Source organism: Notolabrus celidotus, chromosome 5, assembly GCF_009762535.1.
Source record: "Notolabrus celidotus isolate fNotCel1 chromosome 5, fNotCel1.pri, whole genome shotgun sequence".
NCBI lineage: Eukaryota > Metazoa > Chordata > Actinopteri > Labriformes > Labridae > Notolabrus > Notolabrus celidotus.
Genome location: NC_048276.1, coordinates 32,345,387 through 32,357,935, shown reverse-complemented (window position 1 = coordinate 32,357,935; position 12,549 = coordinate 32,345,387). Strand labels below are relative to the sequence as shown.

Below are 12,549 nucleotides of genomic sequence, written 5' to 3'. Positions count from 1 at the left end.
AAAACACAAGCTTATCGAGCTTATCTGCTATCAAGACAAATGAGTCATAATGTTTTATCTCAAGTCAAACCGTGTTGTTTAAATCAAATCAATGGTGCACAAGCATTCATTGATTGACCAATAAGGAAAAACAGGTTTAACTAAAGAAAGAATGCTGATGGTCAGCTGCTGGGGAAGATGGCTGCACGTGCCAAGAGATCAAAACTTTGGCTATACGTTACCACAAAAGAGAAATGCAGTTATGTGGCTAAATAACTTCTTTCAAAGGACAGTGCATCAACACTGTGCATCAAATCAAACCCAAACACATTCCCTTTGACCGTCTGTGGGTTGAAAGACCGTCAACCCTGCTGCTGAGGGACAGTCATCCTCCATGTCTACTCAAAAAAGTTACAGTGATCACACCCAAACTTCCAAGCAAGTCCATCTATCCATCCAGTTTTAATGCTTATCTGGGGTCGCGGTGGCATCGAGTCAAGCAAGTCAACTCAAACATCCCTCTCTGTGCCAATGTTTTCCAGCTCCTCCAGGGGGAGTGAATCCCATTAGTTAAAATAGTAACCCAATGAGGAAATCAGTGTTTAATTAAGCAGGATAAATGGTAGTTAGCTAAGGTCAGGTCAGTAAAATGACTGATAGACAAAGGTAAGTATAAGGAAATCAGTCAAAGCAATAGTTAAAAGTGTAATGTAATGTAAAAAGTGTTGATAGAGGAATGGATAAGAACTGGGATCATTTATGAGCATCATCATAAATAGGCAGCAGTAATGGGAGAGGCATGCACAGGCAAATAAGTTGAAAAGAAGGTATGAGAAAGAGAGTGGATGGAGAAGGGAGGGAGGGTCGAGGAATCTTGGATGAAGAAAGTAGAACGTACTGACCAGATAACGATTTGTTATAGGTTTGTTGGAGGCTTGGACTGTCATCTAAGTTCAGCAATTAACTTCATTAGATTAATATGCAGTATAAGGGTTTAATCAGTGCTGTTCAAACAGTCGATAAATCAGGCCTTCATATCTTACAAGACTCAAGCATTAGACAACATCTAATCACCCACCTGTTCTTGATTCAAAGCCCTCCTTTGTGACTGAGGTGAGATTATCAAATAAATCTCTACTTTATGATTTCAAAACAACAGATTAATGGAACTAAACGGGAGTGAGGGCTTTGGTGCAGACATATGGCGTGAACATTTTTATGGAAAATGAGACAGACTTTCTGTGCAGTGAGTTAGAGTACAGTTAAGTGTGATTATTGTCTTTGTGTTCCACAGAGACGGTAAATTAGCAGCTGCATGTGGGAGGGCAGACAGATAAGTTTAGATCCAAGCCTTGAGGCAGTTTAAAGGCTGCTTTGTCCCATAGTGTGCAATTTTATGAGAGTATAATCAAACTCCCACTTCATAATAGAGCCGTGTGTGTGTGTGTGTGTGTGTGTGTGTGTGTGTGTGTGCCTGAGAGTGATTGGTGTTTCAAAAGTGAAATCATTAAATAAGATACAGTTTCCATGCCCACATTTTTAGCCAACAATAGGTTGTTGTGTGCAGTTTTAAGCATAAAACAAGTATAGAGTCAAATTCATGCTCCTTGTGATATCCACCACTTAATTATTTACCTCCCTGCAGCTTTAAGATGTCCCTTTGTCTGGAAACTAAAAAGAGGAAGAGAATAAATCAAAATATACCCCAAAATCGTTTCGCCATGTTGTAAAGCTTTTGGCATCATTCTCTGGTGTATTAGATAGTGTCACTTAAGATATAAAACTGCAACATAAAAGCAAGAGAAAGCTTTGGTATGCAACAAATGGTCACAGGCTCAAATCAAACCAGGGACACAGCAGCCCCGTGGTTTGAGATCCAGCCTGCAGGCTACCAGATGTGCTCACAAAAACACTCTAGGCCAGAAAAAAACAAAACATAAAAATGTTTTGGCTTAGAGCTTATTGTTAATCAATCGATCTTTATTTGTATAGCACCAATTTATAACCAATGCTATCTCAAGATGATTTACTTAAAGAGAAGACTGTACTCTTTGTTCTGTAGCTCAAAAAGACCTGACATAAAGACATGATTCAATCTCATTTTATCTTAATCCTCCACGAGATGAGCACTTTGTAGCATTGAGCAAGTTACAATGGCAAGGATAAACTTCCTTTAACAGGCAGAAACCCCCAGCAGTACCAGACTCATGTTGAACAGCCATCCGCTGAGACTGTGTGGGAATAAGAAAGATAGGAATCAGTGGAACAATAAAGCAAATATAAAACTCTGAGGGAATAAAACACAAAATAAATCATGATAGGTCTATAGAAATACGTACATGGAGCCAGTCTATATGGCAGGAAGATATTGGTTGGTGTAAAGAATTGAATTCAGGGCCTTTTAAAGCAGCTGTGAAGACATTAAAAAGGTAAAGGTTGAAAATTCCATAATAAAATATAATTCGAATAATAATTATTATAACAACAACTATAGTAATAATAACAACAACATTAATATAATATAATAATAATATTAATAATACTACTACTACTACTACTACTACTACCAATAATAATAATAATAATAATAATAAAGCAATAATAAAAATAATAATAATAACAACTGAAACAACAGCAATAATATAATGATGATAATAATACAAATAATAATAATCTAGTAATAATAAAAAACAACAACAATAATAATCATTATAATTATTATGATTAAATGATATACTAATAATAACAGAAACCAAAGCAACAGTAAAAAAATAATAGTAATTGAAAAATAAATAAATATTGATATTGATAATAATAATACTAATAATAATAATAATAATAATACTAATAATAATAATAATAATAATAATAATAATAATAGATTGATCAATTTTGGATGAAAGGGGTCTGAGGAGACAAGATGTTGAGTAGTTTTTCAATTAATATTACATGAAAAGATGTAAGGATCTTCAGTCTTGAAGCTTTGAGAGTTGCTTTGTGACTGTCACTTTTAGGGATGTGCAAGTTAAGTCATCACCGTCACCAGTCAGCACTAGGATTACTTGCCCAAAATGCCTCTTATATGTTTCTGTAGCTCAGCCACCCACGGCTGTAGCTCTGGTGCTGCTATTATACTATAACGCTCCACTACCCACATGTAAACAAGATGACAGATGGCAGCTAGTAGCACGCCGAGGCTTGTCATTGTTTTGATCTACACTATGGAGATAAAGTTGAATGAAGACTGTGTCTGGTTAAACTGGCATAAAACCACTGGACCTGTTGTTATGGACACAACATGATATGTGACCCCCATTCTTCTCACCCCTAAGAAGCCATCACTACACGTCAAACAGAGTAAGGAGAGGTTTTAATCTTCAAAGATGAGTAATGTGCCAAAACCAGAAACAAAAGTCATTAAGATGTTCTTCCCTAACAGCAAAAAACTTAAACAATTGACAAATACCTGGTTTTCTTAAAAAAAACATGGGAAAAAGGGACAAAACAAAAAGGCTTCTCACTCCTACCCTGCTGCTAATGTGTGCTTCTTTTACAATGTCCTATTGACAAAATATCTGCAAGCTAACAATGAAATTACTTAGTGAACAACAACCTGTTTACTCTGTTATTTCTCCATCCAAGGTGACATAACAGTGAGCTCTAAATCTCAGGTAGCCATGTACTTGTACTTTATCGTCTTTTTTTATCAGAATAGCCCTTTATACAAAAGAAACATTATACTGCATTGAAGAAGATTTGAAGCTAGCGAATGAGACCACAATCTCTTTCGAAAAATGTTAACCTATGACAGACTTATCATTTCATTCTAGTCGCCCCCTGCTGGTCATCAGAAATAATTCAGCTTTAAAGCACTTCTTCCTTGGACACCTATTTAAAACCTGATGCTGGTCTCCACTTCTTGTGTACAGGGTGTTTCACTAGTTGTAAGCACCCACCCACAGTCCCTCCTGCATTAGTGTGTGTTGGTGAGTGTGAGTTTGTTAATGTTCATGATGTCATCCAGGATGGTCACGTATGTCAAAGACAGGTGTGTGTTCCTGTGTGAGTTGTCCCCAGTTGAAGAAAAGTTTGATATTGAGGAGTTTTCCTGAGTTGATCCAAAGATGATAAAGTTCATCACAGATGTTGGCGAGCATTGTCCTCTGAGGCCTCCTTTGGAACGCCTCCAAGCTCCGCGGCCCTAAAGGGGGTTAGACACTCAGTTAACTGTGTCTGTGTTTAAGAAATAGCCTCTGTGGGTGCTCTCCCTCCTTTTCTTCCTTTTTATTTCTTAAATGCAGGAGTTGGTGATGTACACTACCAGTCCAAAGTTTGGAAACACCTTCTCATTCAAGGGTTTGTATTTATTTTAATTATTTTAAACACTGTAGATTAATACTGACAACATCAAAATTATGAAATAACATGTATGGAATTATTTAATTAACAAAAAAGTGTTAAACAAAGCAGAATATGTTTTATATTTTAGATTCTGTAAAGTAGTCCCATTTGTCCTTCATGACAGCTTTGCACACTCTTGGTATTCTCATAGTCTGCTTCATGAAGTGGTCTCCTGGAATGGTTTCTAATTAACATGAGCCTTGTCAAGAGTTCATTTGTAGAATGACTTGCCTTCTTAATGTGTTTGAGACCATCAGTTGTGTTGTTCAGAGGTAGGGTTAGTACTTAATGTATAGCCCTATTTGACTACTGTTGTAATCCAGATTATGTCAAAACCAGATTATTTCATAGTTTTGATGTCTTCAGTATTAATCTACAATGTTGAAAATAATAATAATAATAAAAAAACATTGAATGAGAAGGTGAGTTCAAACTTTTGACTGGTAGTGCACATGTTGACCACTTCTGGCGCTAACATCACTCGAAAGTACCCAGACTTTCAAACGTCTCTTGTGCCGCTGTGTAGTGATAACGAACAGAGAGGTTTCCTTCTGTACATGCAGTTAAACCCAACAGTTCTGAGCAGACGTAAACAAACAGGTTGCTGGCATCTTGGCGCATGCACAACACATAAACATTCCCAAAACTTCTGTTTATGGTATCAACACGACAAAACAGAGTTTTCAAAAATCTCCACTTTGGAAGGCATTTTTAATTTATACCTTTATTTTTTAGGTTATATTTTTGGGCATTTTTGCCTGTAATGGATAGAACAGCTGAAGAGAGACAGGAAATGCAGGGAGCAGAGAGTGGGGGAAGACATGCAGTGAATGGTTAATTCTGTGAGTCGAAACCTGCAACCATTGCGACAAGGACTATAGCCTCTGCACATGGGGTGTGCGCCTAGACTGCTAGGCCACTGGAAGACCTCTTTGAAAGCATCTGTTTTCAGTGACCAAAAACTCTGTAGGTGTGAACGTAAGGCAAAATGCAGAGAAAGAACTGGTAGAATGCATATGCACGTTCATAGTTAAACCAAGGTTTCACATCACCCACAGAGCATACTGTATGTTCTCCACACCATCCTTTACTGTGTTTGTAACCTGCTGCATGTCTCCTCTGTTACTCCCATGGTTTTAGTTTCACTTGTTAAATTCAGGTGGGCTGCGTCGTTCATCAACAGGAGTGATTTTCCAAACGAATCAGCTGGCTGTGACCTCCAGTGATTTCCTCCTCCTCCTCCTCAGCTAATATTACTCTCGTCCTCCAGCTGGGGCCTTGTGGAAGAGGAACTTGCCGTTGAAGTCGGAAAGATAACACTGTCTATGTTAATTAATTAAAGATATAACTTTACTCCCAGGCGTTCTCTCTGTTCTCCCCCTGCTAGCAGCAGCTTCCCACTCTACCTGTCAGAAATTATAAATAATTTTGGCAATAAGGCCAGCGTAAGGGGAGGGTAAATGAATTAATGGTGAGATAGTCTTTCCAAAACTCTGAGTTGTTATGAAACTATCTCTAAAGCGCCATAAAAGTTGACCTTCATCAATTATAGAGGAAAGAAAAACACATACAGATATTTCTTTCATCCATGAGGTTTTGGAGTTCTTTTACATCGACACTAAAAGTTTAAATCCGAGCGAAATTAAAGAGAAGAGATCAATACTTAATAAACCAGAACTTCTGAAATGATATCCAGCTTCTTTTTGATCCTGCTGTTACTCTGGGAAAACACAAACATTTCTCTTGAACCTCTGTGCACGTTTTTGTAAACAGTGGGAGAAAAACATGTTCGGCAGCTTCTTGACAAACTTCCGAGAATCCCTCCCCTGATCTGAGGGTATTTCTTCCCGACACATTATCCTCCTCCTACTTATTAAAATGCTGAGCCAATCCAAACAGCAGTGCCTTTAACTAATGACTGGACTACAAGTTAATGAGCAGGGAAGGAAATTGAATTAGGGCTGATGTCTGGGAAACTCTTCAGTTGCTAAATCGTTACGCCCCTGTGATATCTCCACCGCCATAAAATCTGGAATTAAAACAGGACTTCACAGAGATGCCTGCTTCTGAACTCATTTGTGAGGCATTGGCCAGCTTACATTTACTGCTGCTTGTTTAGGATGCTGTCTGCACTTGGAGGGGAAGTCAGGAGACTGTATGTCTGCTACTGACAATGACAACTATTCATGGGTTCAGTCAGATGACTTTTTTGCTGTGGCCGCCATCTTTAGGACCATGGCGCCATCAGTCGGCTCCATATGGTCAATGTCTGGCTCCAAAGAAAAATATCTGTTGGACAAAATTCACCTTTCTGCCTCTGACAAAAAACAATACTATTTAAATAAATAAGATATCTATGTTTGGAGCCTTATGTACTTCCAAGTGAACCACATTGTCCTGAACAGCATTGGTTTTGGAGATATGAGGTTTCAGTCATGTTTCCAGATTACATAACTTGTTTTATTTACTCCCTTGTGTTGCCTGTTTTATTTTGTCACTTACCCATGTCTCTGTTTCAGGTCCATTGACTTTCTGCTCCCCTATGTTTCCAGCTCTCCTGATTACCCCAATATGTTGCACCTGTGTCTCGTTAACTCCACTCCCAGTGTGAACTTAAGCTCACTCTCCCCTTCCTTCTGTGCCAGTTCGCCTTGTACCCTTGTGTCAGCGTCCCAGCATTGTTTTCCTCCTATAGTTTTTACCTGTTTTGTATTTTGGATACCTTTGCCTTAAATGTTTGACCTCCTGTGTACCCACCTTTGACCTGATCTGCTCCCCAAATGTAATCAAAGTGACACCAAAATGTATCGGGACCATTTGTGCAACCAATTTTTGCCCATTTCACTTTAAAACCATAGACTGTATAAAATATGGACGTAGTATCCGTGAAGTCACCCATCTGTTTCTGAAATGCTGTTTTGAGGCCAATCGTCGGCGGGAGCCATATTGCTGCTGTCGAGCGAGTGTGATGTAAAGAGGCGGACTTTGAACCCCCTAGCCAACAGCCTGTCAATCAAGTCAGCTGTGCCTCTCATTGGAAGACTTGTAATCTCAATATCTTTAAAATTATTGCGTTATGAACACTCTTTTGTACCAAGCTGTAAACATGTTTATTTCTGCTGTAAAGATCGGCTTTTTTGAATTGGTGTGTATGTGGTTTCCGGTACTTCCGGAGCCAGCCTCAAGTGGATCCTCGATGAACTGCAGTTTTTAGCACTTTCGCATTGGACTCATTTTAAGACCGCAGGTTGACACTTGTTTAAAACATTAGTTAAAAACAGTGACTTGTGGCTATTTAGCAATACCTGCTAAGAAGTGCAGAGTTATGACATCATTCCAGAGCGATTTGTGCATTGCTAATCAACCACCATTCCTTTCAACCCAGCACTTACATACACTATGTGACTGTGTCAGTGTTAGGGGTCTTTATGTTTAATGTTGCATGTGTTGCATGTTTACTGAGTGCTTTCATAATGTTTTTTTTTTGTTTGTTTGTTTTTTACCATTGGGTGTTTGCTGCTTTTACTTTGACTGCATTTTAATCATTTTATTGTGTCCAGAAGAGTTGCTATGAATGGTATTGCACGAAACAGTTTTTTCGGACTGCCCCTGAAGCACACAGTGACAATCCCTGAGCTGCAATCAGCAGATAAGCAACAGGTGCGGGACACGGATTAAAAAGAGATAATTGCCCAGTAGTGAGACACATAAGGGGGGTGTACGGCACAGAAGGGATCGAGGCGAAAAACCTCGGAGCCAGCATGAGTTTCATGACGATCCCTGAGAACTACAGACCAAGGGACCAGCCACCGCAGCGCAGCAGCCAGTATCCAATCAGCACGAGTACTCCAGCCTGGTTCAATGAGTAACCGTGAGTTTCCATCTATGTTTATGGCAGATACTGGGAGGGCTGGCTGTGGGGCCGACAGATTGAGACAAAACTCTGTGGTTGGCAGTGTATTGGTGGCTGTACCTTTCTCCGCTGAGCGAGCGCAGTGCCTCAGGGGAGGCATGCAGATGTGTGGCACGCTAGCGACAGGCAGGCCAACAACCAGGTGTGTGGGTGGAGGATGGGCTGCTGAGGACTGAAATAGAAAGGGGAGGATGCTCCGACAACTGAAGGGAGTTTGGGGCGGGTTTCCTTTGCACAGTGAGGGGCCCGTTGAGGGGATTTAGGCATCTGATTAAGAAGACGCCTCCTCCCTTTGGAGGACCTAGCTTGGAGGCAAGCCTGATGCTGATCTGGAGTTCTCGAGGGATTGTTTATCACATCTGGCCTTGGACTTTTAGAAATTCTCCAAGGAGCACGAAAAAGATGCTTAGGTGAGGAACATCGGAACGAACTCACTTAGTCTGATGGGGGTGTTTTTGAGTGTTCTCCAATGCCACTTCCATTGTTTACATGTATTCGAATGTCTGCAGCAGAGTTATTTGTAGTAAAAGAGCTGAAATATACAAGACATATCTTTGGAAAAATGTCATAAAACCTGGGACTACCCACAGCCACGAAATGCAAGAAAAAACAGAAAGTACAACAGAGAGAATTTGTGCTGGCAAAGTCTGAGTTGCAACTTTTCATGCATTTAGTCAAATGTGCTGAAAAGGAACATTTGAGAGGGAATGGATTGCAACTGTTTATAAGTCTGAGCGATACGACTCATTTTTCCTTCCTGCTTCCTGCTGCTCTTGCTCTTTCTGTGTGCAGCAGCCTCTCAAGAGAGAGGCCTGTTTATTAAACACAGAAGTGTTCTTCTGCTCGCAGAGAGAGATAAGCAGATGCAACAGCATTCAGCAGCACAAGGTGGATTTAGTGTTCTGCACAGGGCCCATCATTTAGAGACAGCTGCAATTAGAATGATAGTGCTCGGCCATATGCTATTTTACGTCCTGTCCATGCCTCTGTGGAGCTCTGCTCATCCGCTGGGATTGCTAACTTCTTTGGAGAGAGCTGAAGTGCGAGCAGTACTCCCCGTCTCTGCCCGATGCCTCTCAAGGATGTTTCCCTCTCCGCTCTCTGAAAATATGGCCAGCAGCCACAAGTGATGTCTGGAAATGAATAATAAAGCGTGTAAGGACTCCACAGAGGGTGAGTGTGGACACGTGCTTGAGCTGAATTTGGATTTCCTGACAGGTTATGACTTGGGCATTTGCATAACTCCCTGCAGGGTCTTTCCTCAGTTGGCACAAGCTGCTGGGAGGTAAACTTGATTCTACATTTTTTTTCTTTGTCTATCACTCTGTTTTCTGCTCGTTTAATCTGTTTGTTTTTTATTCTACAGCTCCTCTTCTCAGCGTGTTAGCTGCTCAGGGCATCACAATGCCTGATACTTGAATTTGCTTTTCGAATGCTTGACTTCTTGGGCAATGACAAACATCTCTTTTAATTCCAACCAATCCACCAGGGCTGTAATGGTACTTATGTTCACTCTATCAGGCACAAGAAGCCCATGAGATTGGAGAAAATGGTAGTAGCAATCCTCTGTTTTATAACTTCATTTAGAGGTTGGCAATACAATTATCTCCCGCACTTTGGTAAATTGAAACCCATCGGTGAAATCTGCAAATACTTAATTACTTTATGAACATGGAACAGCATCACGATGCTTTAAAGCACTTTGGATTTTTAAACCCAGAGATGTGTGGGCTAATCCTGCTGAGTGTATTGAGACCTAATGGTTGCAGCAGGATGGTTATTTACCCACACAGCAGTTTACCACATGTATTCATGGACATATACTCTGAAAACATTTTGGTTTGGTATGAGTGTTTTTAACTCTGAAATTCACTGCAAACAAAAGCAAACACGCTTCAACAAAGTAAAATGTGAGTACCTATAGTATCTCAAAAGATCTCCACTACTCTTTATATTCATCAGCTCATCAGTAAACACTTCTAACTCTCAGTTTGTCAAATATGGCAGCTTGTTCAGAAACATACATAGACTGTATAAATAATGGAAGTAGTATCCGTGAAGTCACCCGTCTGTTTCTGAAACACTGTTTTGAGGCCAATCGTAGGCAGGAACCATACTTCTGCTGTCGAGGGATTGTGACACAAAGAGGCGGGCTTTGAGCCTCCTAGCCAACAGCTACAGTGTTCCCACCTGTCAATCAAGTCAGCTGTGCCTCTTCTTGGAAGACTCGTAATCTCAATATCTTTGAAGTTACCGCGTTATGAAAAAAATCACCCTCATACAGTGTTTGCTGATCGAGAAATGAGCCATCCACACTACACTCGTATTTTGAACCAGGCTGTAAACGCGTTTATTTCTGCTGCAAAGATCGGCTTTTTTGAATTGGTGTGTATGTGGTTTCCGGTACTTCTGGAGCCAGCCTCAAGCGGATCCTTGGTGAACTGACATTTTTAACACTTCCACATTGGACTCATATTTTTAGACCGTAGGTTGCCGCTTGGTAACAAACTACCCAGAGGGCCTTCTCTCTCATATTTTGATGCTGTCCTCTGTTTTGTGTTGTACTGCTTAAATCAGGTGAGGCAGTATGAAGAGCACAAGTCTGCTCAATGACAGTGGGGGTCAGTGGATGGGTCAAACAAAAAGGATTATGTCACATTACGTACGTTTTCTCCTGAACCTTAGTTAGTACTTCTTAAAACCCAAAGCTTGAACATTTTCCTGAACATCACTAAGCTTTTTGGTACCTAATTCTAAACTATCTTAACATCTATGACAACAGTGTGTGATGAGTCAAGCAGCTATTTGCTCCAACTGCAGGTTTGATTGCGTTCTCACTGCAATTAAAACAGTTCGACTGGAGCAAGCTGAGACCACTTCCTCTGGGCGATATCCCTTGTTTTGCTCTGTATCACCATGCGATTGCTGTGTTCACATCTGTCCCAATGGCACAGGCCAAGGAGGGGAACACTCCCTGGTTCTGAACAACTCCTGGTGTGGAAGCACCCTTTCAAACAATCACTCAACAATCAACTTCCTGTAACTGAACTTCGTTACAGGAGGCAACCATGTTGCAGACATTACAGCCCGTTTAACAGCTCATAACCGGTTGAGGTGAGCATGTCCTGGCTGGGGTGGCTGTTTCACCTCCTCCCTTGGAGGCCTGGAGCTCGCCTGTTGTCTTGATTTGCAGTGTTCTTCTGCATGTGCTTTCTGTGTTTGTTGTAGGATTTGCATCATTTATGTGTTTGAAGAACTTTTGCTCTTGGTGAAATTGTTTTCACTTTTTGCTTCCTGTATCTTTCTTTGTTGCATTTGTTTCAGACCTTTGCATGTTTATGAATACGCATAGTGTCTGAATTTGTATGTTTCTTCTGATGAAGATCTTTCGGGCTGTTGCAGATTAGTTTGCCTTGTCGTGCACTGTAGCTAACATGTCATTGTGAGCCTCAAGCAGCTGGAAGCAGAAGTTAAATTTCAGTACTTTTATGAATGCAGACACTAACTCTTGGTTGCCAGACATTTCTTGGAGGCTGGACATTTGCTGGATGTGTTTAGCTCATGCAAATCCACAGAAATAATCCCTCAGTACAACTCAAAAGAGAAACTCAAGGTAAAAATGAGCTTTCGGACTGAAAACAGCTCTGAAATACATTGGAAGGATTATATAACCCATCTGGACGTGGAGTATCACAGATCCTCAGGAGGATCAGGAGAACATGGCTTGTTAAAAAGAAGTCTGGGTCCCCTTGCATAACCCGCTGCAAGCTGGACCAAGTGTAGAAACTGAATGGATGGATAAAAATGCTCCTACTGGATGCCCATTTTTCACTGCAACTGATACATTTCCAATAACTGACACCAGGACATTAGTTCTATATGTGGAGCGAGTCCTGTTCAGCTGGCACAGCCAATCAATATTTACTACACAAGCTGGCTCCTAAAAAATATTTACAGGGAGCTGAAACTCGAGCGGTCTCTGTTTTTGCACATTTAGTAAGCAAATATTTGCCAGTTTTGTGCTGCGTTATTTTCTCGTCCATCAATGTCTGCCAGGCGCCGTGTTACATCATAATCTTTGCACAGGGTTTATTGCAGTCTGTCATGAAAATGTGATTTCTCTCAAGGCTTTACTTGGTTTCTCTCCTCACTCTGTGTGCATCTGTCCAGCTGTTTCTCCCTTTCTTTTTCACCTTCTCTCTCCTCTGCAGGATGATGGATGCAGCTTTGCTAATCATGAGCTCTCCCCTGTACCT

At 40.6% G+C, this 12,549-nt stretch overlaps 1 long non-coding RNA gene across 1 annotated transcript; it reads right to left on the bottom strand.

The window, feature by feature from the left end:
* Positions 1–2,034: 2,034 nt before the first annotated feature.
* On the bottom strand, positions 2,035–6,953 carry LOC117813135. Its single transcript, XR_004631324.1, has 3 exons — positions 6,883–6,953; positions 2,319–2,389; positions 2,035–2,210 (listed from the first exon to the last, which is right to left on the bottom strand). It is a non-coding gene; the product is annotated as an uncharacterized LOC117813135 (long non-coding RNA).
* Between the last annotated feature and the right edge of the window lie 5,596 nt (positions 6,954–12,549).